This window comes from Anastrepha obliqua, chromosome 3 (genome assembly GCF_027943255.1).
Source record: "Anastrepha obliqua isolate idAnaObli1 chromosome 3, idAnaObli1_1.0, whole genome shotgun sequence".
Lineage (NCBI taxonomy): Eukaryota > Metazoa > Arthropoda > Insecta > Diptera > Tephritidae > Anastrepha > Anastrepha obliqua.
The window spans coordinates 34,879,779-34,907,118 of NC_072894.1; positions in this window are offsets into that span (position 1 = coordinate 34,879,779).

Here is a 27,340-nt window from a genome sequence, read left to right on the forward strand (position 1 = left end):
TTAATATCATATTTTGGTTAGGTCGTGGGAAGCGTTGCGTTAGCTTAGATAAACTTTTTCTACCTGTAAAATGTTTTTTGTTTGTTTTTTGCAGGATTTTTTCGATACTTCCGTTATAGTTTCATCATAAAATAGTTAAAGCATTAAAAACATTAAAATAAAAAAAAACATAAAAATGAAAAAAATACTAGCATAGCGAAATTCTTAAAAAATAAAGTTTTTAGAGAAAAAAATTCGAATAAAAAAATTTTCTATGATCAGAAAGGAGGAATGTTTTAATAAAACAAAAAAGAGTTAAATTTCAAGCACATTTATTTTATCTTCTTCAAAATATGGCCCATCTGAAGCAACACACATATGCGAACGTTTAGCCCAGTTCTCCATGCCCCCCTGGTAAGTCGATGAAGGGATGGCCTTCAGCTCCTTCGTAGCATTCTGTTTGTTCTACTCAAGTGGTAACTTCAACTTGGGAAACCAAAAGGAGTCGCAGGGGCCATATCAGGTGAATACGGTGCTTGCACGATGGTATTTACTTGGTATTTGGTCAAATAATCCAGCACAATTTGGGCTCGGTGCGATGGCGCGTTATCATCATGCAAAAGTCAAGAATTGTTTGCCCACATTTCCGGCGTTTGCGACGTACAGCATCTCTCAAACGCTTCAAAATGGTTCAAAATTGTTCTTTATTGATTGCCTGGCCGGATAAAAGGTACTTATGGTGCACTATGCCTTAGGAATTGAAGAAAACAGTGAACATCACCTTCCCGGTACTTTTTGATCATGGTGTACGATGTCAATTAATATTAACGTGTTGAACGGATGTTGAAAAACACGAGCAGGACTCACAAATGATACACATGAATGAAGAAAATGAGTAGAATTTGCAGGATTTGGCTGCCGTTGCTCTCTATTTCACTAATTTTCAGAACATTATTAAACATTTCCTTGTAAAGATATTTAATTGAGGGAGATAAGTGTTTCAAAAACAGATATTTATTGGACAGAAATATCCTGTTTCCCCACAAATTACCGTATTTTTGCCTTATTAGTTATTAAAAATAGTTTTTAAAATTTTGAATTTGGAATCTTTATAAGTCTACCGGAAACCAACCGCCTAATATCCCCATACCCCAACAAACTGTTAGCACGCCAATATTTTCACTACTTTTTAATATATTGCTCCACCTTTTTTGAACCTTCAATATTTTTTTATGAATTTATATATACGCATATGTGTATAATTTTCTTCGCATAACGCTTGTATGTAATAGCATAAGGCATTAAGACAGATATAGATAAATATATATTAAAATATTCAAAATATTGAGAGTCGCTTTATGTCGCTATGTCCGTCAATCCGTCAATCCATTGGTCTCAATCTCGAAAATTACTGAGTATTAGGCCTTTTTTTGTCGCCAAGACTTAGCAAGTGGCGAATAGATAAAGCAACTGGTATAAGTAAGTAACTTGGCAACGCGGGAATAAATCTGCTTTAAATTACATGTGTTGGTAAGGCAGTGGGTCTAATGAGCTATAGCCATCCTCGCTAGCGGCGAATTTAACTCGATAACTTTGTTGTTGCTTTCGCAAGCAAATTTTTCGTCAAATTAACCTAGCATAGTGAAAGCGGGCGGGGAAATGGCGAATAAAAGAGGCCTATAAATATTGAGAACGTGTTGTATGTTCACATCAGAACGTGTTGTATGTACATATCACAAATCTTTAAGAATTAAAAAAAAAAATCTCTTTGGCGGACAACCCTTCCACAACATATTATTAACTTTTTTTACACTTTACTCATAAGCGGACGAATTTTTCAGTCTTTAAGGTGTGCGCTCAAAGAGTGTGCGCTCATTTAATTTGAGTGGGCGTCGTTTTGTTCAGTAAGTTTTGCAATTTCGTATTTTCGTGATCGAGTTCATCGTTTGTGTTGGTGTTAGAAACTTGTTCAGCTCATTTTTAGAATCCTCTCTCTAATAGTCTGTAGTGTATGATATCCTCCCAATACAATTAAACATGCGGAGAAAAACCTCCTTGGCCGAGAATTCATGCTTAGCGATCGTTGGCGATAGCTCACCCTAATTTTCTGCAGCTGTTGTACTCGTATGCGACACCTATTTTATGACCAGTTACCATCTGCTTTAAAAATGGGTTAACTTCGTTACGTTTCAGCGAAAAATTGCATGAATTCAGTCCTAAAAATTCTTTACGTCAATTCTAGTGGTAACGATACATTGAGATTCTTCTTGAGAACAGTCTGATGCAAATTTTTCCAAACAGTTTGCTGACTAATTATCAAGTTCTAGGCAATGGAATAAGGGGTACTCATATGATGTTCTGACTCTGTAATTTTCTTGAATCAAATAAGTATTTACGATGTTTGGCTACTATAAAGACACATTTTGTTTGGCTTCCTGCTTTACCTTTTTACCTTAGTCATATTTCTGCTAAAGAGTGTATTGATTTAGCCATTCTTAATCTCATTTAGTCTTTTTAGTGTTCTCGTTATTTATAACTTATACTCTTACAAAAAAATAAATAAATAAATTACCTCAATTAGGAGCGCTGTAATACATACCTCACTCCGACAAACACAAAACTATAATTTTTTAAAACGATATTCCCCCTTTAAATCCATCGTATAGCTTCCAAAAACATTTTAGGTGAACATTGTTGTACGATTTTAGTAATTTTCAAAATCATGAAAATCATCATTAAAGTGTAAGATTAGTTAAGGGCTACCTAGAGAGTCATCATAGATATTTGACGCTAGATAATAATGACCATTTGGGTTACTTCTGAATAATGTGTATACATGACAGGACAAGATATTTAGAAAATATTAAAAAAAAATACATATAGTTTTTTTTACTTATGTTAGTTCAAGGTTCTGTTTTTAGTTAAATGATATGTCAATTAATAAAAATAATCAAAAAAGATTTGATTTTTGATAAAAAAAACTACCCTGCAAATTATTTAAAAAAAAAAACTTGTCTTTTTAGCTATCCAAAAATGTGTAATACTCTGAGAATAAAGCAATTGAATAGATTCAGCGGGTAGTTCAACATAATGAAACGTCATTTCCAACCTCCGTCCGTTTAGTACCTGACATAATTGAAGTAATCGAAGAAGGTTGGTGAACATTTCTTTGCGATTTTCAGACCTTTTGCGCGTGCATGTTTCGCTCAATCAGAAATCACCTAAATAAAAATATCCTTAAGATTCCAGAACGACTTTCGTCGTAAACCTGTACGAGAATGTACATGCATGTAATATAGCTAAAAATAGGCACTCTACTAGTTCCCAGCAAACCTTATGATTTTTAAGTCTTTCTCGTTGGATAAAATATGATCATAGCTAGTGTTCGGTTTTGTCCTAGATATACAAATTCCTTAGGTAAAAAATTAAAGTACTCATTAAACACATTTTTCTCATCATTCTGAGCAATCAGTAAAAGCAAACTTTTCAGTTTATACTATACTGGCGTATGATTTTTCAGTTTTGCGAAGAAGTAAATTTGGTGATTTTTAAAATATTTGGTTCCCAAAGTCACAAAAAGTATGGAAAAAAAAAGATATTTAAAATAGGCTAAGGCAGCAACTGATAAGCAAAACGTGAACAAAGTAAAATATTTGATGTTCAAAAGTCGTCGATTAAGGTTAGGTTAGGTTAGATTTTAATGGTTGCCCAAAGAGTGGGCCCACTTGGACATAGAAATCAAGTTCATCCTTTGCGATACCATTGCAGGGGAAAGGAGGTAAAAGAAACCAATAGTACGAAAGGAGAGATAGGAGAGGGTGGGGGAAGGAGAAGGAGTTGAGTATTTGTCGATTATAAACGATGACTGAATTAGCGTTGTGTTAACTGCTTTATGCTGCTGATGAAGTTCATCAGACTTTTGATATGAAGCCCTGCTATATCAGCAGGCGTAGGAAAGAAGAGAGAACTAAGATGCCTAAATCTTAGTCTCGCGAGAGAAAGGCAGATAAGGAGAAGGTGTTGAGATAATTCCACCTCATCTTTTATATAGCTGACGCAAAAAGGATTCGAAGTAATTTCATGTCTCACGGCATGCATACCTCACGGATAGTGACCCGTGAGGACACCCACAAAGTTTGAGAGCTGAAATTTTGTTATCCTTCGAGACCTCTCGAACGCCTCCGATCCACACGTGGCCAGAAAGATTTCGTGACCTTACCCCAGCGCACACAAAGCCTTCCAGGAGTAGAGCGCAAATTGTCAAGGGGATCCTAATTCTCTTCCTTTACGGAGAAATTACCTAGCAGGACACAAACACTTAGTGACTCTGCTCATATTATTAACACCATTTCTTAAGAATATTTGGTTTTCTGACTGTTGGTGATTTCCAGTTGATCGCAAAGAGATATGCCAATACCTCATTTCATTTTGGCTGTAACTAATCGTAAGCGCACTAGCCTAAAAATGGCAAAATAGGAAAAATGAAAAAAAAAAAATATTCGTGGAATAAAAAAATGTAGTTCAGAAATGCAAAAAATTGCATGAAAGCAAAGAAGCAAGCAAAAGCAAAATTCAATTTTTGTGGCTAATTGTTTTCTAGCAATAATCAAAATCAAAAATGTGACTTAGAAGATTTGTGTAGTATTCGAAGAAATGTGATGCCACCTACACATACATACATAAATTTGGCAATTTTCTTACGGACAATAAAGTTGACAGCAGCCTAGGCTGTATTAGAAAGAGGAAGAACATTAATAGCGCTAAATTGTAGCTGCTGTTTGAGTGTCAATCCGACATTCAAGGTGTTGAACATTCCTACCCTTAATCTATGTAGTGCTCAATGTAAAGCCGCCAATGCGGCTGACATTTGAGCAATTTCCAATTTCATTCCAATAACCTGACGATTTATTATTACCTTAAATGAAATCATGCAATTTCTTAACATAATATTTTCTGGTGATAAACGACTGGTCCTTTTTTTGTGGCTAAGTGTTTTTATACCCAATTGAAATTGCTTGCGCAGCTATAAATTCGTATGTGAAATAAATAATCCTTGCCACAAGTTATCTAAAACGTTTAGGGGCTTCGGTTAGATATCTGCTAAAGTTAATACAAGAACAAACAAATATATTAATGGATTTTATTCTTCACCGCAGTCGGGCACTGAGTAATAAAGTCGCAGCAATAACTTATGGTATTTTCTTTCGAATGACATTTTTCTTCCACAGTAAGGTCAGTATTATATATCGATTTTAATTTTCCACACATATTTTTGGTATAAGTTAATTTTGTTCATTGAATTTTTGTTTCTTATGAAACAGGTGTTCGTTAGAAGACAGTACACTGTACTAATAGCCACTCCTAAACAGGCAATGGCAACAAACTGAGTATGTTTTTATCACGAAAAAGTGTATCATGAAAAATCATGTGTAGTATAAAACTGTAGGCCACTCTATTTGAGCAGTAACATCAAGATGCATACAGCAAATTGGAGGAGGAGCTCTGGTAAAGGAAACTGCAAAGAAAAAGAGATTTAAATATTCAAGTCTGCAGTAGGGAAAAATATTCTATAGTATATTTAAGATGAATTGAAATTTAGTCAGACAACTGTTCAGAACCATTTGCAAAATCATAACCAAATATGCAAATTTCATCGCTGAAATGCGGCAGAGAGTCGCTTAGAACTTTTTATTTAATCTGATATGAAGAACTGATTCGGCAGTAAGAGATTTGAGTCGCTTGAAGTGAATATCGATGTAGCAAAAGCCAATTTTAATTTCCTCGAAATTACATCATTCCGAAAGCGTTATCTTCACTATCATTCACAGACTGCATACCTTTCATAAAACACTTCTATGACTTAAAAACGAAAATGTTTATAATAATAAGAAATCTTTTTTGAGTAGTTCAGTCGAATACTATAAAGCGTAATCGAAAGTACTTCTGACATTTGCTTTGCCTCAAATAAAATTTTAGTTGGAAATTCCTTTTTAAGTTCTTTGTTGCTTTTTGATTGATTTTCATACTATTTTTTGTAGAAGTTGCTATTTTTACATGAAGTGCTGAGTGTAACATTTGATTGCGCTTGTGTGTTATACAAGGTGGCACAAAATTAATCACTCTATCGGAGGATTCGTAACTTTTGTAAATGAGGTGGTTTGTCAACCATATTTGACACATGTGAACTAGACAGGCCAACTATTTTGTAAACTACCTACGACCCCATCTTGATAGCGTGGGCGATCGCTTTTTTCAATAGGTAGTAAATTCAGCGTAATCATAGTCGTCATTGCCTGCAGTCGACAAGCCATATGGAAATTTTAATGGTGAATGGCCAATATTAATGGAAAACATCGAAGTGTTGATGATATGATGTGAAATATGATGGCGAATAAATAAAATCTCAAATATTTTATATTTCATAATTTGAGATTTAATGCAATGCATTTTTACAAACGAATAAATTCGTCTTTTTCCCGCCCACAATTATTTTAGTTTTTTCAGCAGTCAAAGCTCAAACTTTTTAGCTGTAAGCATCCGGCTTATAATTCTCTGCCAGGAACTGTATATGTGCATACATCTGTATATGTATTTATGGTAAATTGACAATAATCTATGCTAAGTCATGTATGCACGTACGGTTCGACTAAAATAACACATTAATTCATGCATTCATATGAATTGGTACGTGTCACCGCCAAACAGTTATTAAATAAACAAGCAAATAGGAGGGCAAACCAATACATACTCGTATGTGCATATACTATATACATTACATGGCATAGTCATTTGTGAGCAAGCGAATAGCCCAGCTACCACGGATGTGTAGTCTAAATATGGACGGGCAAGCGAGCAAATAAACAAAAGACGTGCTGAAATATTGATTCAAATTAAGAGCAAATGACATATGTTGACCATGAGCACACAGAAATTGAACTAAATGTCCTTGCAAGTACGTATACATACATATGCACGTATGTGTGGTGTGCTAATCTGAGGGCGCTGATGTTGCTAACACGAATACAAAGCAGGCACTCATATCGATGTGTGTTTATGTATATATACTCGTGCATAGTATTCTAAATAATAGGTAGGAGACATGAAGTAGATGAAGATTTGTGGCGGTTCAAATGGAGATCGAATGGCCAACGATTATGTGAGTACAAGTGTGTTTATATGGGGGTTCATTTGTGGTGCTGTACCATAGATAAGTGGGACACTTCTTGGACCAATGCATGCGGAACAAAGAAAAGGAGACCAGAGTAATATTAGCAACAGCCGCAGTAGCAATTCTTGGAATTGTTCGAAAGACTAAACATATCTGTTTACGTACCATTTAGCACTCTATTAAGTGATGACATGACAACTGGACATAACAACAATGCCATGTAAAGTGGCTGTATAGAATGAGGCAGTAAATGGAAGTTATCGCTGAAAGCAGCAATAGCAGAAGCTGCAGTAGATTAGAATCAAAGCAATTACTATCTCTGTTTTTTTGTATGTATGTATGTATGTATGTATGGGTGTATGTATGTATAGGTGTATGTATGTTTGTATGCATGTATGTATTATATTAAGGTGTATGCTGACGATATTCATATTGGCAGCCGCGCCGTATGTTCAGCGTACTCCAGTCTGGAGAGGGAAGCAGAAAAAGTGGGTCTTGCGGTGAACGAGAGTAAAACAAAGTAGCTGCTGTCAACACACAAAGAAACCTCGCGTCTTGGACAACACGTCACTCTTGGTAGCCGCGAATTTGAAGTGATGAGAAAATTTCTTTATTTAGATGCCAATGTTAACAGCCAGAACGTTGTCAGTCTAGAGATTAAACGAAGGAAAGCTCTCGCCCTCTCTCGAAAAACGAAAACACCGCTGTACAAAAGCCCAATCATCCACGTCCTTATAAGCTTGTATGTCGCCAAAGCTTGGACGATGACGATAACAGATGAGTGACCACTGGGAGCGTACGAGTGAAAAAATTTCCGAAAAACGTATTTACTGGAATAGGTGTTAAAAAAATAAATTATTATTTTAGCCTTATTGTTCAGTGTATTCATCGGTATTATAAACCAAGTTATAACTTTTAAATACAGATTGTGTCTTTTGTGACAGAGCATATTAAATTTAACACTAAGTGTGGACTATCTTCCGAAAAAATCCACTACTACTTTATAATCCTATAAAAAGTGCAAAAAAACTAAAATTCAATACAAAAATGAACATTTAAAAGCATGCGATCGATTGTTACATACGTTCCCAGAGTTGGTTCGCGTTACCGGAGCGACCTGGATATATATTCGCTTAAGGACCGTCACTCCAACAGTATTCTACTTACATGCTTTGCGTAATTTTGAAAATTTCTAGAGAAAGCTTGCATTTTATTGACTCTTTTGCCTTGTTAATCGATAGCTCTATATTAAATATTTTTGCAATGACTACAAATTTGAGATAATACGTAAACACTGTTCACGGAGAGAATACCGTGACTGTAAGGACTGCGCAAAAGTGGTTTTAAAAATTCCTAAGTGGTAACTGCGACGTGGAGGATGCCCCGCGCGATGATCGTCCTGAAGTCTTTAACTCCTTCGCCTTGCTCGAACTCGGTGAAGCTGAGCCAAATTTGACAGTCGATATGATAGCTCAGAGGTCAAATTCATCGCATGGAACAGAACACAGGCACCTGGTTCAGTTGAGAAAGGTTTCAAAGCTGGGAAAATGGGTTCCGCATAGACTTTCAGTCGCCAACCTTCAGCAGAGAGTGAATGTGTGTTCTCAGCTGCTGCAACGGCTTGATAATGAAAGTTTTTTGATACGTATCGTTACTGGTGATGAAAAATGGGTCCTTTACAATAATTCTGTTCGCAAACGCCAATGGTTATATAAAGATGAAACACAAGAACCGACCCCTAGAGATGGGCTTGACCCCAAGAAGATTCTCCTGTCTATTTGGTGGGATATGGCCGGTATTGTTTATTATGAACTTCTGAAACCAAACCAGACGATAACTGCTGATTATTATATCCATCAGTTTTCAAACTTGAAACATTAGGCAAGCTGAACGAGCTCAGATGGGAGCTAATGCCGCATCCACCATGCTCTCCGGATATTGCACCTTGTGATTATCACCTTTTCCGTGGACTTCAACCCCATATGAGTAACAATAGCTACTCCTCAAAAGAAGCTATAAAAAGGGATATCGAAGCGTATTTTGACTCCAAGAACAAACCATTGCCTAAACGTTGCGAAGACATTGAAAATAATGAATGAAAATATACCGGGTTGCCCATATTCGACGGACCCATGTGTTTTTTGGGCCCATTCCAATCGACGAGGCTTATCCGCAGGCAACAATCTTTGCGTCAATTGAATCTTATACGGGCATAAATGCAAATCAATGTGGATAATTCATTGTAAAGTGGTCCGAGCAATGCCCAACTGCTGATGTCCTTAGCGACGTCTCAACACTGGCCCGTACAAGAGGATTATTTTCATCCGATCGCCTTGGTCGGTTTTGATTTGACCTCTTTGGATTAGAAAGAGCATCACCATTCGAAAACCTTTCGTACAAACGTTTAATGGTGTTCTTAGAAGGCGCACTTTTCCTATTATTTAATTTTTTATATGCACGTTGAGTTTTCACAATTGACTTCTTTTGTTGAATGTAAATTTCAACAATTTGGGAGCGCTTGCGTGGCGTGTACTGTTCCATGGTAAAAATCTGCTTGGATTGACGCTTCCAACGCGGTATGTCATTAAGCGATCTGACGTCTATGTCAAAAGATACAGGGTTGCCAGATGGGTCCATCGAATATTGGTTAATAAATATTGATTAATAAATATATTACTTTAAACATCGTTTTTATTAATTTGAAAACCACCTTTAAAAAACACACGAACTTGTGGACTGACCTGATATTTCACCAATATAATCTCCATCTGCCCTAATTTTTATATTGAATCCAGTCTTTAGTTTTTTGATTGCATTCAAAGTTGCCCCGCTACTGACTTTTCGGTCAGTATTTCCAAAACGTGTTGAAGCTTAACTTTATCAAATGCTTTCTTTAAATCGACGAATCGACTTATATATGCATGCAGGAGTGTTGAATTTTAAAGCTTTCTCAAAATTTTTTTTCAATTACACATAATATAAAACTTCCACTGTCGATCTGCTCTTTTTGAAACCTTGCGATTCTTCTTGCATGCTTAAATATAGTGTAGGTTTGTATAGTACTATTTTAGAGAACATTTTTGGGTAAATTGAAGCAATGATCTTCCTCTATAATTTTGTGGATCACATGAGTTAAATTTTTTGAAAATTGGGATAGTAATGCTTATCTTCCATTCCATCCCTTCGTTCCATTTTCTTCATTTCCTTTCTTGACGACTATTTGGTGCATTTTACCAATGATTCCTCTGCTGCTGACAGTATGTGTGGTTTAAACTTTGACCAAACAATGCTAGAATCACACTGTGGAACAAATTCAGGTTAGCAAAAGTTAGGTCCATTCTGAGAGTGGCGGGTGAAAATAGAGGCGAAATTAGAAGACCCGTATCGCGGCGTTTGTTTATGTTAGTTCGAATTTTTTTTTAATCGGCCTTCGAAGTTTGCAGTCAAATGCCGATTTTCAGTATATTGTTTATATGGTTTTTTGGCTATAACTCGTCGACTAATTGATATTTTTTCAATCTGTAAAAGCCAAATTATTGCTAGAGACCTGTGCAATAATTACAATTTTTGAAAAAATTGATTTCGAAAATTTTTATGGTACTTATGAGGCAAAATGTTGGAAAAATTATTTTTTTTTTCATGTTTTTTGAAAATATTTTCAACAAAACTAAGTCTTTTTTACATTTTGTGTGGTCTATAATATGCTTCTCAGTTTCTTAAATAAATGTAATTTGAAAAAAAATTGTCTTAGTCGACAATTTGCGCTTTAGGCATACAGTCATAATACAAAACTTGCGTTTTTTGAGCTTAATATTAATTTATTTCTCATTTTTTATTTACCAATTTTGTTCAGTGTTGGTTTTGAAGAAACATAGAAAAAGAAAATATAAAAATATGGAAAAAAATATAATTTTGGAATGTTAATAATGAAAAGTTTTAAGTAGAAAAATAAAATAAATTAAATTAATAATTTGGCCAGCTGCCGTTTAGCAGGCGGCTGTGGATCAACATCACTGCTCTCTCTAATGTCTTGGTCATCGTCATCATCATCAGAGAGATCGATTATTTCGTCCAACAGATATTCTGGATTTTCATCTGTGTCTTCCCCTTCTTCCTCTGTTTCCTCGTCTTCCTCTTCTTCAAAGGTGTTTTTATACCACCAACAAATTTCAGCGAGTATCGCATCTGGAGATTTCTTTCCTCTGTACCTGAAACGAAAATAGTTTTCAATCGTTAACATGTTTAAATTGTGCACTCTGACCAAGATATTAGAAAAATCTAGGAATTCAAAATATGCACACTCTATAGTTACCTTATTTCAAATGGAAGCGCAGTTTGGTGATGACGTTCGCCTTGCTCATCAGATTCAGTTGGCAACTGTTGAGCGAGTTTTTCAAGATGCTGATGCAAGAGATGAATTTTGTATGACATATTAACCCCAATTTCAGCGAAAGCTGCCAACATGTTTGCAACAGATTGCCTGTAGTTTTCTTCACGTTCTTTACCCAAAAGTCCTTTGATGACTGCTTTCAATGCGAGCGATCCATTTAATTCTCGGTCTGTCAGAACTTGCTCAAAATCTTGACGACTCATTAGTTTCCGTATGTCGGGACCATTAACAACCCCTTCCTGAATTTTGGCCTTACTTAGTCTTGGGAAAATATCTTTCAAGCGGTTGAATACTGCTGGTCTTTTTGCGATACATTTCAAAAAATTTTTAGCAATGCCAAGTTTAATGTGGAGCAACGGCAACAAAATTTTCATTTCAGGAACAAGACTTTCGTGTAGCCTATTGTCATTAGGCCATTTTCGCCCAATTCGACTACTCCAGTTATGTTGTTTGTACTGGTTTCTTCCTTTAATACCTTCTCCGTATCGTGAATCCCAATCGCACAAAAAACACGGATATTTTGGACGGCCAGATGCTGTTAAGCCTGTAATCAAGGAAACTACTTTGAGGTCGCAGCAAATGCGCCATTGGTGTTCGTTATATTCGACTACTTCCAGAATGTCTTTCAATTTATCGAAAGTTTCACTAGTGTCAGTGCTATACGCAATCGGAACAGAAGGCATTCTATTTGTCTTGTGCAAAAGCACAACTTTTAAGCTGATTAGTGAACTATCGATAAAGAGACGCCAATCATCTTTTTTATAGGTTAACCCTATCGCCTCCATTAACTTTTCAATATCGTTGCAATAAGCGAAATTTTTTGCATCATTGACATTGAAGAACTTTTGTAACTCTTTTTGGCGTTTTCGATATGCTGTTACTTTTGTACCTTTCGTCAGCAAATTATTTCCTTTCAAAAATGACGCCAGTCGTTCTGATTTTTTCTGAGTCAAACACAAATTTGCAACAATTCCATCCAATTGGTTTTGTGTTATTAGGATTGGGTCCTTTGATGTTTTATTTGATGTACCTTCACCAGGGTTGAATTCTGAGGAGAAATCCATGGGTGTGGCAGGGGTGGTTGTAGTACTGATACCTGTTTGAAGATCAGTACTTCGGTATGTTGGTACTGGAACGAATTCTGAGTGCGGTAATGGTAATTGGACACTTGACACTGCTACATAAGTTTTATTCTTTGTTTTCCTTCTATTCAAAGTTTTATTGTAGTTGGTACATCCATAGCAATTTTCTTCTTGATGTGGGCTATTATCTGACCAAATCATTGGTACACCAAAAGGCATAGCCTTCTTCTTTTCACTTTTCCATTGCATAAGAATTGAATAGCAATTAAAGCAAACTTTTTTAGGGGCATAGTTTACGTCATTGATAAACTCTTGCGAGAAATATTGTCTATAGATTTCCAAAAAAGAATCAGTCACATTGCCGCATTTTTCATCGCTTACTATGAAACGTCCACAAATATTACAAAAATGGTTCATTTTACATGTTGGTTCCGACATTTTTAATACAATATATATTATAGAATGTTTTTTTTTGTTAATTTTATGAAACTGATACACTTAACTTAAATCACTCAATAAATGAAATAGGTTCCAAAAGAATGAATAGCAAATTTTATCACGACCGAGCGAAAATTAAAAGACATCAGCTTCGGCTGAGTTTCGAGTCTTAATTGAATCTTTATTTTTAAAATTAGTTCGCATGCAACACAAATGTTTACAAATATTATTTTAATAGCTATTGATTGTTTCTGGAAATTCCCTTTCTTAATTGTATTCTGGGAATTTCCTTTTCCTTAATTATTTTTAGAGCATGCTTTCTTCTCGGAAAATCCCTTTTTTAATCCATACTTAGCATTTCCTTTTCTTTAATTGTTTTTGGAATGTTCCTAATTCTTGAAACTTCTCTTTTTAATTACTTCTACCGAAATCGATATTTATTTAATGGTTTTGGGGATTTTTAATTACTATGTGTTTACTAGGAATTTTGGGTTTTTTTACATTAGTTTTATGTAATGAATGTGTGTATATCGCACAAATTTTCGACTGATACTATATTTTTTTCCATGATATTTATGTCATGGATTGAAAACTATATTTTAGATAAGAAAAAAAGCGAAAAAAATGAGTTGCTTGCCAGATATTAAGAAATAATAAGGAAAACGTTAATTTTTCGAACATTTTGTGACTTTCGTCAAAGTAGCTGCCAAAGTATTTAATCCCGTAATTCTCTTTTCAAATTACATTTATTGAAGAAACTGAAAAGCATATTATAGACCACACAAAATGTAAAAAAGACTTAGTTTTGTTGAAAATATTTTCAAAAAACATGAAAAAATAATAATTTTTCCAACATTTTGCCTCATAAGTACCATACAAATTTTTTCAAAAATTGTAATTATTGCACAGGTCTCTAGCAATAATTTGGCTTTTACAGATTGAAAAAATATCAATTAGTCGACGAGTTATAGCCAAAAAACCATATAAACAATATACTGAAAATCGGCATTTGACTGCAAACTTCGAAGGCCGATTAAAAAAAAATTCGAACTAACATAAACAAACGCCGCGATACGGGTCTTCTAATTTCGCCTCTATTTTCACCCGCCACTCTCAGAATGGACCTAACTTTTGCTAACCTGAATTTGTTCCACAGTGTCATCGTACCAATATAGCGGATTTTCATTTATCTTATTTTTAATCTTCTTTCATACAACAATTTGCAAACTAACAGTGTGCTTTATAAAAAAACCTTCTTAATAAAATGCTTTTTTTGGTATCCTATACTTTTGGTTTTGTGAAAATATCTGATTTTGTGCCGAATAATCGTCATTTGCAGAAAGTGTTGATGTTCCTCTTTCATTTGAAAAAACACGGCGGCTGAAGCGCAGCGAGAGCTACGAAGAGTTTATGGAGATGCTGCTTTAAGTGAAGCAACGTGCCGAGATTGGTTTCGTCACTTCAAAGACGGTGATTTTAATGTTGACGACCGTCCGCGTGAAGGAAGGTCAAAAACCTTCGAAGACGCTAAATTGGAAGCATTACTCAATAAGGATCCGTGTAAGACGCAATAAGTATTAGGAGTTACCTCCCAATTCATTTCCAAGCGATTGCATGCTTTGGCAATGATTCAGAAACAGGGGAGTTGGGTTCCTTATGAGTTAAAACCAAGGGATGTTGAACGTCCTTTTTTCGTCTCTGAACAACTGCTCCAGCGGCAAAAAAGGAAGAGTTTTCTTTATCGCATCGTGACTGATGGTGAGAAATGGATTCATTACAGCTAAAATGGGAAATCCTACCCCACCCGCCATATTCTCCATATATTGCGCCGTCCGACCGATGGCACATGGTCTAGCTGACCAGTAGTTCCATTCATATGAAGACATCAAAAAATGGCTTGATCCGTTGATAGCCTCAAAAGATGAACAGGTTCACCGCGACGGTATACGAGATCTACCAGAAAGATAAGACAAAGTAGTAGCCAGCGATGGACAGTACTTTCAGTGATGCACTTGTAACCATTTTTTTAGCATAGAGTTGTATTTTTATCAAAAAACAGTGCACCTAATAATACCCATGAACAATAAGGCAAAAATAATAATTTATATATATTTTTCAAAATTCTTTTCCAATAAATAAGTTTTAGCTCTCTGTTGAAACATCTGATGTTACCTTTTTTACCAACCCTTTTTGAAGGATTATAAAAATATTTACTGATACTTTGCATGCTAATATATAATAAAAATTTCGATATGTATTTGCTTGTTGAACTGAGAGCTTTTTTGAATATAATTGGTGTTCAGAAGTCAGAAATCCTAGAAAAAGCGTACTGCTGCTTTCGAGTGCGCACTTGTATAGAAATGTGAATTGTTTGGAAAACAATGTCGACTATTCGTTATACGGAGAAAATACACAAAATAGCCCGTGAAAAAAACAAAGTAAAAAAAGATTGAACGTGACTTATTGGGGTACTTCAAACATAAACTGCATACTCGTGTTTTTAAAATACTAAAAATTCTGATTAAAGAGTTTGACATTTTAATGAAAATTTGTTGAATTTTATTTTTAGTTTCACTGTTTGAAATTTTGGGAATTTGTTGAATTTTGTTTTAACTTGCACAACGCTTGGAACTTTGATTTATATGACTTTTGTGAGGATGTGAACTACATTTGCATGGAAAAAGTATAAATCTAAGTAAGAAATAAATATATTCTCTTAAATTATCGGTAAATCTTTGTTCTTTAGTTATTAAATGCATTGCAGCTCAGCCACAACTTATCAATTACTGGCTTTATATGCACTCCGACATAGTTCAGCCTTGATTTACAGGACTCAACTACCCTTGAAGTGGCTGGGGGGCTGTCTAAGGACATGAGCGCAGGTAGGCTGTCGCTGCAGACACGTATAGATCTGCCTCTCCATCGGTTTTCCACAACAAAGTTCATCGCTTCTTGAACAGTATACACCTTCGCTTGAAACATAGATGCTCGCATTCTAATAGCAAAGTGGAGTTTTGTCCTGCTGGATTTAACATAGACACTAGAGCCGGAGCCGTGATCGGTCCTGGAGTCACCCGTGAAAATGCGAGAACAGTGTTTCCCGGGCTCATTTTCTGAGTTTGACCACAGTTGAGCCTCTGGTAGCACCACACTGTATCTCTTGTCAAGTATGACTTTGGATGGCTTGGAGTCAAGGGGCATGGCGGGCATCGTTGGAACGAAGTCCATGCCTACTCTGTTGTCCAATACCAATTTCCATTGTGTTTCAGCCTGTAGATGGCCTTCAAGGCCTCTCCTAGGATGAAAACATCAAGTGGTGATAGACTAATCAGAGCATCTAATGCTGGGCTTGAAGTAGTCAGAAAAGCTCCAACGCAACAGATGGCCGCATTGCATAGGTGATAATGGGTCTTATCATAGTCGTGTATATCCATAGGACCTGGCTAGGAGAGAGACCCCACGTTTTTCCAAAAACACTCTTGCACTGCCAGAAGGCTGTCAGTGCTTTGGACGTCTTTGTTTCAATGTGTGATTTCCATAGGAGTTTACTATCGAGAATTACTCCAAGATATTTAATTTCCTTAGATAGCTGGATTGTGACTTCTTTTAGCTCAGGCAGAATGAGTCCATCAAGTTTCATCGCAATCTGTTTACTACCTCATTTCTCTTCTTTCCAGAGAAGTTTGGAGTGTATAGTTAATCCAAGGTATCTTGTTTTAGTGTCTATCGGGATTTGTGAATTGTTTATTGGCAGATTCTTATGCCCAACTTTCTTGTTAGAACAAATACCCCAAGCATTTAGCCATTTTAAAGTTGTATCCAAAATCTGCTGTAATTTCTTTATTGCTGCTTCTAGGGTTTTATGAGTTGCCAATAGAACAGCATCATCTGCGAAAGTTGCTATCTTTTCAAAACTTGCAGGCATGGAAATATCAGCTGAGTACAACACATAGACTACAGGCCCTAGTACACTGCCTTGAGGTGGTATCCCGGCTTCCATGAATTTAATATTAGAGTATTTGTATCCATATTTTACATAATAGTATCTGTTTGTTAAATAGCTTTTCAATATCAGAGAGTAGTTCAGTGGAAAGTAATGTTTTAGTTTAAATAATAGTCTCTTGTGCCAGACAGTATCTGCTGCATCAAGATACACGGCAACTCATGTATTCATTTTATCAATTTTTGACAATATTTTATTGATTACTCTATGTAGGTCTTCTATTGTCGAATGTTTTCGATGAAATCCGAATTAGTGGGAAGAATTTAGCTGCGCGCCTGTACTCGTAGTTTGGGGTCAAGGCGGTCAAGTATAAGTTTCTCAATAAGTTTCGATGACGATGGTAATAAAGTAATTGATCTGCATGACGTAGTGTCAGGGGTGTCTTTATTTGGTTTAGGTATTTCAATGATTTCGGCAACTTTCCAAGGCAGTGAAAAATACTTCTAAATTTCTAAAGTAGAGAATGGCTTAGAACTCTTCCTGGGATTCCGTCGTATCCTGGGGATTTATTTACGTGAATTTTTGTCTGAATTTCTTCCTTAGTTATTTCTTTCGAAGTTAATTTTTGAATTGGTATATTTATGTTATTTGTGAGGTGTGCATGAAACCAATTACTTGGTTTTTATGTTGATTTGTGTTTTTTGTCTTTAATCATCAGCGAGTATTTTTGCTTTTTATCTTGGAGTTTCCGGCAAGGAAATGGGTCGGTAATGTAATGATAGTAAAGGGTTAAGGTATGGGCCTTTGACACTGCGACCATATTAATCTATTGTGCACCCTATCCTGTCTATTAACTGTTAAGTATGCTTATGAATTGTACCTTCTGAGGGAGTGATTGAAGGTTTTCATTTATAAGCATGAACTTGTTTAAAAACGTTTTCCTTTTATGCGTCAACCCCGGACATTCGATGATGAAATGTTCTATAGACTCCTCATCTTCGCAGCAAAATCTGCAGGTGCTAGTGTTAGTTATGCCTAATTTGTGTAAGTGTTTGGTGCAGGTAAAGTGATCCGTGAGGGCGCCTGTGAGAGTGCGAATGCTCTTTTTGTTTAACGTGAGGGCCATGTTAGCTCTTTTAGCATTGAAACTTAGAAACTTCTTGGAGTGTCTAAGACCCTCTACGTTGTTCCAATGTTGATTTAATAGAGTTTTGGCCCAGTATTTTACTTTTTGTTTTAGGCTGTTTTTGTTAAATCCAAACATGGGACTGGGTCCGATGAAATTTACATCTGCCCCTTTTTTGGCTTGAAAGTCTGCCTTTTCGGTGCCGTCATATCCCTCATGTCCTGGTACCAAAATTAATGAGACATTGTTTTTGGATGCCAGGTTATTGAGTGCCTTGTGGCATTCTAAGAGAGTTTTTCAGTTGTGGTGTAGCTATCTAAAGCTTTTAGCTTAGCTTGGCTGTCCGAGAGTATTCTAATCTTTACTCTCTTGTAGTTTATACGTTGCTTGATGTTTGCTGCTTCCATTATTGCATATAATTCCGCTTGGAAGATGGTGGTGTCCCTGGTGAGAGTGAATGATTTGTGGATTCTGGGCCCCACTACTCTTGCTCCTACACCATAAGGTGTTTTTGATCCATCAGTGTACCATTTTTGTGAATCATCATTCATCCATTTTGGGGTTGTTTTCCACTCGATCCTCTCAGGAAAGGTGCCTGTGTATCCTTTTGTGAAACAGAGGTTTGGGTCAATGTGGTCTGAAATTTGAGCCATGCTTATGGTGTTTTTGATTTTATTTAGGATACTTCGATGACCGGTGACGTTACCTAATTTAAAATTTTATTTCATGTGTAGCATGAGTGCTTGCGTAGCTGCTTCCTCTTGGATTGCTATATGAAGTGGTGGGGGAGATTTAGGAGTGCTTCCATGCCAGCTGTTGGGGTAGTTCTCATAGCCCCTGTGATGCATAGGCAAGCAAGCCTTTGTACTTTTCCCAGTTTGGTTATCGCTGTTTTTTGGATAGATTTGCTCCACCATACTAGTGCCTCATACAGTATGATTGGTCTAACCATTTGGGTGTATATCCAGAGGGCCATACTAGGTCTGAGGCCCCAGGATCTCCCTAGTAATTGTTGGATCGGTAACTACGAACCTACTTGTTAGAAGAACTCCCATCCAATTCCAACAATTGTACCACGGTTCCGAATTTGAAGGAAGTAGTTAATATAAATACGTTTTGAGTAGCAGAAAATTTGACATTTGTCAAGTAATGAGAGTTAAATTTCCCGTTCAGTAGTGTTTTTAAGTATGTTGTGCTTGGTTATATCTTCTCCAGTAACTATCTTATCTGTGTTGATGAATTGTCTCACACAAGCTTCATTGTACCTCGTGTGGAGCATACTGACTGTGGCGGCGGAATTTATGGTTAACGAGTTCAAAAATCGATTGAATTCAATATTTAGAGAAACTTTTATTTTCAAGATTTAAGTACTGCATATTAAGTGCTCCAAATTGCATGCCACACTATTGACCTTCTGAATTTGACTTTGCAAAATAATATAACCATTTTGTTGAGGAACCTTTCTTGTCTACCACAAATTGTGATACGAGTAAATCATACAGAAAGTCAGATAAATTTTAAATTTTTCCGCACGATTTATTATTCATAGGTATGTATTTCGACTAAGTATTTCCTACAGGAATTTTCTTGGTCTTATGGCAAAGGTCAATGTGCAGCAATTGTGACTAAACATCGTAAATCATTTGTTATACATTTCACTACTTTTTAAATGCTTTTTTTTATTAAGTTCTATTTTAAATTCACTGAACATGATTTTCACTATCAATTTATTTTTATTTATTTCCATTTTTTTCGATTTTTTTTTACCAATTCCAATTTATGTATAATAATACAATTTGCAATCCAATAAATCATCTTTGGGTAGGTATGTCTGAGAGGGAATTTTTCTTTGCTGTTGCATGCTCATTGGCAATTAATTGAAAATTTGCACGGAAATTAAATTGGAAATTCAATTTCAACAACATTTTTGTCAGTAATCCCTTTTTTTAGCGCACGCTGAGTGAGTATCGTGCTGCATGTTTCATGTGTATTGTGATGGCGGCATCGTTTATCATCTTTAACAGCGCGGAATTCGCACATGTGCACATGCATATGAGTTTGCGTGGGCCCTTATATATAACAGATATAGGTTCATATGTAGGAGTGTAGGTGGCATGCATTTATGTTTGCATATATGTATGTGTGTACTCATGTGAGCATATGCATGTATGTGAGTACGTATTCAATAAAGGGGAATAAACGGAAATAAAAATCGCTACATATTACCTGTGGCTGATCTCTATGGTATGACAGCACGTATGAGCAATGCCTCTTTGACTAATTTGAATTGTTGGTGTGTATGTATGAAAATTTTTGCTGAATTTAGATTTTTGGTAGAGTACTCAACACCCACAACCACATCCACAGCAACTACATATCTCTAACGCTGTTCCTTATGCATAGTGCTTGGGTGGTGACATTTGAAGAAGCTAATTTTCATATCCGTATTTGTTATAAATATATTTACATTTTTTTTTGCGCTGTCAAATTTCCAAAAGTTTGCTTTCAACCATCACTTTCTGACGAATATTGTTAAGTATCAGTACATGATTATTTGAAAATAAATGTAGGGTAAAACAAGGTAGGCAGGTGAAATGGTTGAAGTGCCGGTTAGGCATTCCTGCAAAAGGCAGATATCTACAGCCAGACAAAGCTGTTGATATAATGGAGAATATTGATGGGATTAAGGTTGGCGCCCTGCCGCAGGTTGTCAAAGAAAGGAGCACCCAATGATCTTAATCTAGCTGCTAAGCCCGGACAGTCTCCTTCTCTGAAAGGTACCCACAGTTTCTGCAATGCGGGTTAAATGGTAACCCTAGCTTTTCCGCTTGTATGCCGATCGTCCGTTAAACACAGCTACGAGTTTGGAAATTGAGTGGCGAGGAGTCTAAAGGACTTTGTGAGTCCCTCGTATATTGTACTGGGGCCAAAAGGTTTTCGAAATAAAACACGAAGAAATGGGGCCCCATCTTTTCTGCGCTTTCCTGAGAAACAACTTGTGCAGTTCACCTTTAACAACGGTTAGGCCGATGCCGATGCTCATCAGCCGAAGCAAGCTCATCAGCAATTTCATTTCCCCTTATGTTCCTATGTCCTGGAACCCAGATTAGTAAAATGTTAGCTGCATACTCAAGAGATTTGATCTCCTCTTTACAGGAGTTTACTAATTTCGTTCTGCACCATGGCGTTGTCAGAGCCTTGATCGCGGCTTAACTATCGGAGAAAATGTTAATATCTCCCTCGTTCCCGTGTTCTCTAAGCATTTTGCATGCCTGCAGGATCGCAAAGACTTCCGCTTGAAAAGCACTAGCAGTGTTCGGCAGTTTAAAGGAGATAGATGCATTGACTGATTTAGAGTAAACCTCTGCTCTGCTTATGGCCTTACAAAAATAAATATTATTTAAAATTAATATTAAACTTATCATTTATGTGGTGGTCTTTTTGTGGTTTTTTGTTAATTCTTTGGTCACTCCGCTCGGGAGGGCTTTGGCAAGAATCTTCCATCGTACACGGTTCTGGGCTGTTGTTTTTGCGCCATTCTATGTGATGTCGGCATATGCTAGCTCGTGCAACATCGACCTTCCCCAAGTAATCTTTGGCCTATGCGATCTCTGTTCCCTTACGGGTTCCAGACCTGTGCCCCTTTCTGGATTTGATTTGCTATAGAATGGACTCCTCGCTCGTTGCTCTCCACAGCGCGTCGTTGCCGATGGTGTATGGCCAGTTATTCTACAGATTCTTGAGCCAGCTAAAATGAGTATGTATATGTTAAAACCATGGCCAAAATTCAACCTAAAGCTTAATTGCGTCGCTAGTTTCAGAATAAATAACTGGAGGTGTCGAAATAACATTTTCTAAACAAAACAAAAAAAAAACAGATATACATATAAAAAGCAGACACTTAGTGAACTTGGAGACACCCTATTGGGATTGGGAAATAAGTTCATAACATTTTTATATTTACTGTATTTATTATACATAGAAATAGAATACCCAGGAGGCAAAAATCAATATTTTCGACACCTTCTCAAACAACAGGTGCGACGTGTATGGAGAAGATATCATAGGCGAGTCAAATATGGCGGCTTTGACATCGATGACACGTTCCTCAGCGGAAGGCCTTCTGAATCCGATGAAGAACATCTCAAATCACTTTTAAAATAGAGCGGTTGCCAAACCAGTAGTGAATAGGCGGAAAAAATGAGCTGTTATCTTAAAACGATTCTCAGTCACCTTTATTCAATGGGATTTACCGAAAAACTGGGTGCCTCACGAGCTCTACAAAAAAAACAAAGAAACAAAGAAGCGGTCATAAAGAGTGCTCTTTGTGCCGAATCGTCATAGGATATGAGAAAAGGTGCCCATACATCAATATGAAGCAAAGTAAGGAGTACGTAGAGATACGCCAAAGCCAAGAGTAAAGCCGAATCTTCATCCAAAGAAGATATGTCAAGTCAATTGAAAAGGAAATCTCAACTGTAGATTAGACCGGAGTGAAATACGTAAATTTTTTCAAATCATATCGTAATAGCAGGGAAAAGTTGCTACATATCAATACAAATTTAGGAAAAAAAAGAAATTTCAAATCGGTTAATATCTTCCGTTCGCGCATTGCATTTAAAATTTACAAATTTTATAATAAATTGAACAAATATTCGAAAAATTGTAAGAGGTGGAAATGATGTTAGATAAAGTTCATTTTTTGTAGACTATTACAACATCAGGTATAGTTTGAAAAGAAAAACGTCTACCGCTCTATCAAAGCCCCTACAGCCCCTGAAAAGAAGTGGAAAATGTCATTTTTTGTATAAATTTACGTAATTGCGGGTGGTTAGTTTCTCTATTTTAATTTTTGTATAAGTCTTCTTGAGTATATAAGTAGAATAAATTATTCCCCTCTTAGCGCGCCCACTGACCACACTATCTTAAAGAAGTTTTGTACAGCTCTTGGCCTGCCCTTTTTGGACGACTCAGAACTCACCGCGTGAAGGTTACTGTACGACGAGTTCCACCCACTCCCTTCCCAACCAACCAACCAAAGATGAAAAATTATTTATTCGGGAGTGGCAAAGTCTGCTTTAGTGTCAAATTGAGGCATAACTGTACGAGAAGTGAGTGCTGCTCTTATAAACCCATCACGTCTCTCGTTCCCATACACTTTTGAGGACGCTTGAGTTACTAGTTTTACGCAACTCTCCACAGCTTGCGTATGGCATGGAATATTTGTTAAATCTATGGTTAATTTAGGTTTTTCTTTATCAGAAATTAATTGCAAGATATCTTCAGAAGATGCCTCATAGGTAATTCATTAAAATGGAGGAGACAGATAGCCCATTGTACTGGTCTTTTTAAACGCGTTTCAATGAATTTTATTGCACCATTCTTCCACCCAGTATTTGTTGACGTACCATCACATCCAATCACTACAACATTAGATTTATTTATACCATTTTCTTCAAAATAATTTACAATGCTGTATGCTGTGTCCTTTCCACTTTTTGAAGTAGGTACTAAATGACAAAGGTACTTTGAGCCTGGTTCTGCTATTACTGAAATGTGCTCTCCTTTTTTTATAGATTGATAACGTTTGTTTCCTTTTTCAACTAAAACTAAAGTGTCATCCATCCTGCCATCAAAATACACACACATCGGATCGTTTAATTGCTCTATTGCATTCCCCGATTCGATAAGTTTTAGTCTACATTTTTCTTTTTCTCTTCTCATTTTGCTTCGATCAACAACAAAAGAAGTATCTTTGTCCGTTATAAGACCAACGTCTTTAAATGCACTAGACACAATAGCTGCTGCTGCTCTATCAGATACTCCAAAACGATCACTTGTTAAGGCCGTTGCTGGAAGTGATAAGCGCATCTGTGCATTTTTGGAACTTGCTGACTGAGAGGAAATAGAGCGTGGGGTCTGAAAATCGGGATCATTCTTATCATTGTCAACTTCAGGAGTTATCTCTGTTTCAGAATCAATACTACTACAAGAAGGTCCAGGTAAGTTGGTCTGACTTAAGTGACGAGCTTTTCTCTGCAATTTTAATGTAAGCTTTTGAGTTTCTTTGGTATCTACTGTCCCAATCTTTCCTTGTCCGAGATATCTTTGAGCATATAGAAATTTGATTTCTAATGGCGGTATCTTTCTATCTTTAGGGCATGTGCAGTTCATAGTTACCGGCCTGGGACAAATACACTTGTCAAAGCTTCTTTGACAAAAGCAATTGAGTGTCATCTCGCACTTGCAGGACGAAATGTCAAATAATGTACTTGAAGATTGTTCAATAAAATCATTGTACTTCTTTTGTTTCTCAGGTGTGTCTTTGTCCCTTGAATAAGATTTACGAAGAGTGTAGTATCGATCATGTAGATGTTTAATCTTTTGTACAACTCTTGTGTGGTAAACTATTGGAATCGAAGCCTTGGAATAAAGGGACTCAGTCTGATGAGCTACAGTATCTGCTACAACTGTGAAGCTTAACTTCTGACCAGAACTGGCAGCAGAAGATTCTACTGACATTTTGTACCTCACTTCTTGCCAACATTGTATAATGTCGGTATTAGTGGGAAGGACCGATGACAGCAGTGGTTTAGGTGCACCAAAAAATGGGCAGTGTATGTCCTTACGAGTAAGAGACATAAATAAAATGTTTCAAGAGATTTAATGTTAAGTAATTGTGTAAACTATGTAATTCAAAAGAACATCGAATAGAATTTTTTTTGACCAAACAGCGCTGTTCGACAAGAGTGAAAGCAGAACTGGTAATGACCAGAGAGTACTAGCTCTTCCGTGCACTTCGTTTATCGGTATGCCAGAATCAAAAGCAAAATGAAAAGAAAGACGATGGAATACAAGTAACCAAGTGGAAAACGATCTAAAGCACAGACGTGTTGTAGTAGCCGTAAGCCGCTTTCACGCAAGCCTCATTTGGCATAGGCTTCCTTAGTAGATTTGGTGTAAAATTGGTAAAAGTTAATCGCTCAGAACCACAGAAATGGATAGATTAGTAAATTAAAAATCTACTACTCAATGCTGAAAGTGCTATGTATAAAAAGGGAGCTCGATCTTTAATCATTTACCAGTTCTACAAGTTTTCGTAAATCAGCTAGATTTGGGATAAAATTTGTAAATTTTAAATGCAATGCGCGAACGGAAGATATTAACCGATTTGAAATTTCTTTTTTTTCCTGAATTTGTATTGATATGTAGCAACTTTTTCCTGCTATTACGATATGATTTGAAAAAATTTACGTATTTCACTCCGGTCTACTGTAGATGCAAGTATTAAGTGAATTTAAGTCAACTACTAGTACATACTCACCTTCACCCCACCCACATAATAAAGTTCAGTATAACCGGTGAATTAGACTATAAATAACAATAGAAATAGGAATTTCGTGAGCAGATGCTGGCTTACGTTTTCTACCTAATCCAAGCTCTACGTTACTTTGACAGGTTAGGGGTTTCCAAAAATGAAGTGTTCGCTTAATTCTATTGTACCGAACCAATGCTTTGTACGCAAAATACGAGCAAATGCAAGTGAAAAGATTTCACATTAGCCGCAGTGACAGTACAAGCCAGAACTATAATTACAACAAAGACCAGCATAAGTGCAACAACAATAATAATACAAAACAACACCAATGACAATTACATGTGTTTCAACAACAACAACAAAAACACTAAGTGTAACAAAAACAAAATGCGAACTCATGTTGGACATAAGTGCCTGTGACTGCAACTGCTGCTGCTGCTGCTACTGCTGCCATTGCCGTTGTTGTCATTGTAGCGAGCAGATTTTAATAACTAGAAAGAATATGAGGAGTATGAGCATGCAGAAAGATACGCATATATGTATGAACCAAATAATATCTTGTAATACAAGCCTTGTTGCAACTATCAACACTATTACATCTGGCGCTGGCGTTATGCGAGCGGTTGTGCCGGCAAACCTTTTTGTAGAACAGAAGAGATGTAAGTACAAATGTTCGAAAAGCATAATACCCCACTCACAATGCGGCAAGTTATACTTATAGTGCATAACAAAGCTGCTGGTTTGCTAGTAACTTGTCGTTTTGTCGTTGGAATGCTTGTAGTTGGTTTCGGTTACATTCCACTAAATATATTTAAATGGTGCATTCCTTTGTGCACAAATCGAACAAGGAAGACCAAATTTTTGATGGGCTTCCGTATAGAAAAAAATTCTTCACTCGCATTCCAGAATTTTTTCTCTTTTTATATTATATTTGCGAAAATAGGGAGTATCAAAGTTTTGAGATTTTCATGAATTTAGACTTTGAGACTCACTTTTAAGTGTTCGTTCACCTCATCTGTTGGAGCTAATAACTTCTGTTCTCATAAATAATGTTGTTTAATTAAAAAAAAGCAGAGTACAGTCGGGCTCTTCTCTAACGACTTTGATATAGGGAAGCTAAAAAAGACGCGTTCTTGGAACACAGTAGTTTGAAGTAGATCTTTCTACTATGAACAGCTACTATACGAAATTCCATATTTAATGACAGTCTCTGTTTTAGTACCCTTCTCTAGCTCAGTAATCTAACTTACTTTTTACTTAATTGATAAGCATTATTCGCAATGAAAATCAAAAAATATTCTACTTAAGAAGGTTGATGACCTAGAAGCTGAAATTTGTATTTTGCTTACATTGCAAAGTTACAGCACTGCCCCTCTTATCGCTGTTGCTGTTACTGACACCACTGTTGCCCTTACATTTCATTCTACTCATCCATTGAGCTATGCTGATAACATTTCAAGCGATACTACAGTTAAGGTTTGATCTTACACCGATGTTATTGCCATATACTCTGTTGCTAACTCTGCTGTAGCCACGTCTGCCAATGCTGTTCGTAATATTGCTGCTTCTGCTGCAGCTGCTCATAATGCTCTCATTATATCTATGTACTGCTCGCAAGCCACTACTCTACTTGATGTTGATAATATGAGTACTCTTGCAAATTCTGTGCTGCTGACAAACTCAAGTAGCTAACAGCTGGACTGCACTATGTTAAACTCTCCTTTAGTTTAAGCTAATATTGTAATTTAATATTAAGATTCTCTTTGAATAAAACACAATTTCAAGTAGCGACCTTTTTTTATTCGCATTACTCGCACAATGGTTACACTCATACTTGTTTCGTTTTTATACTATTCGTTAAGGATATTAGTAATTGTTTTTCGTTTTCGAATGTTC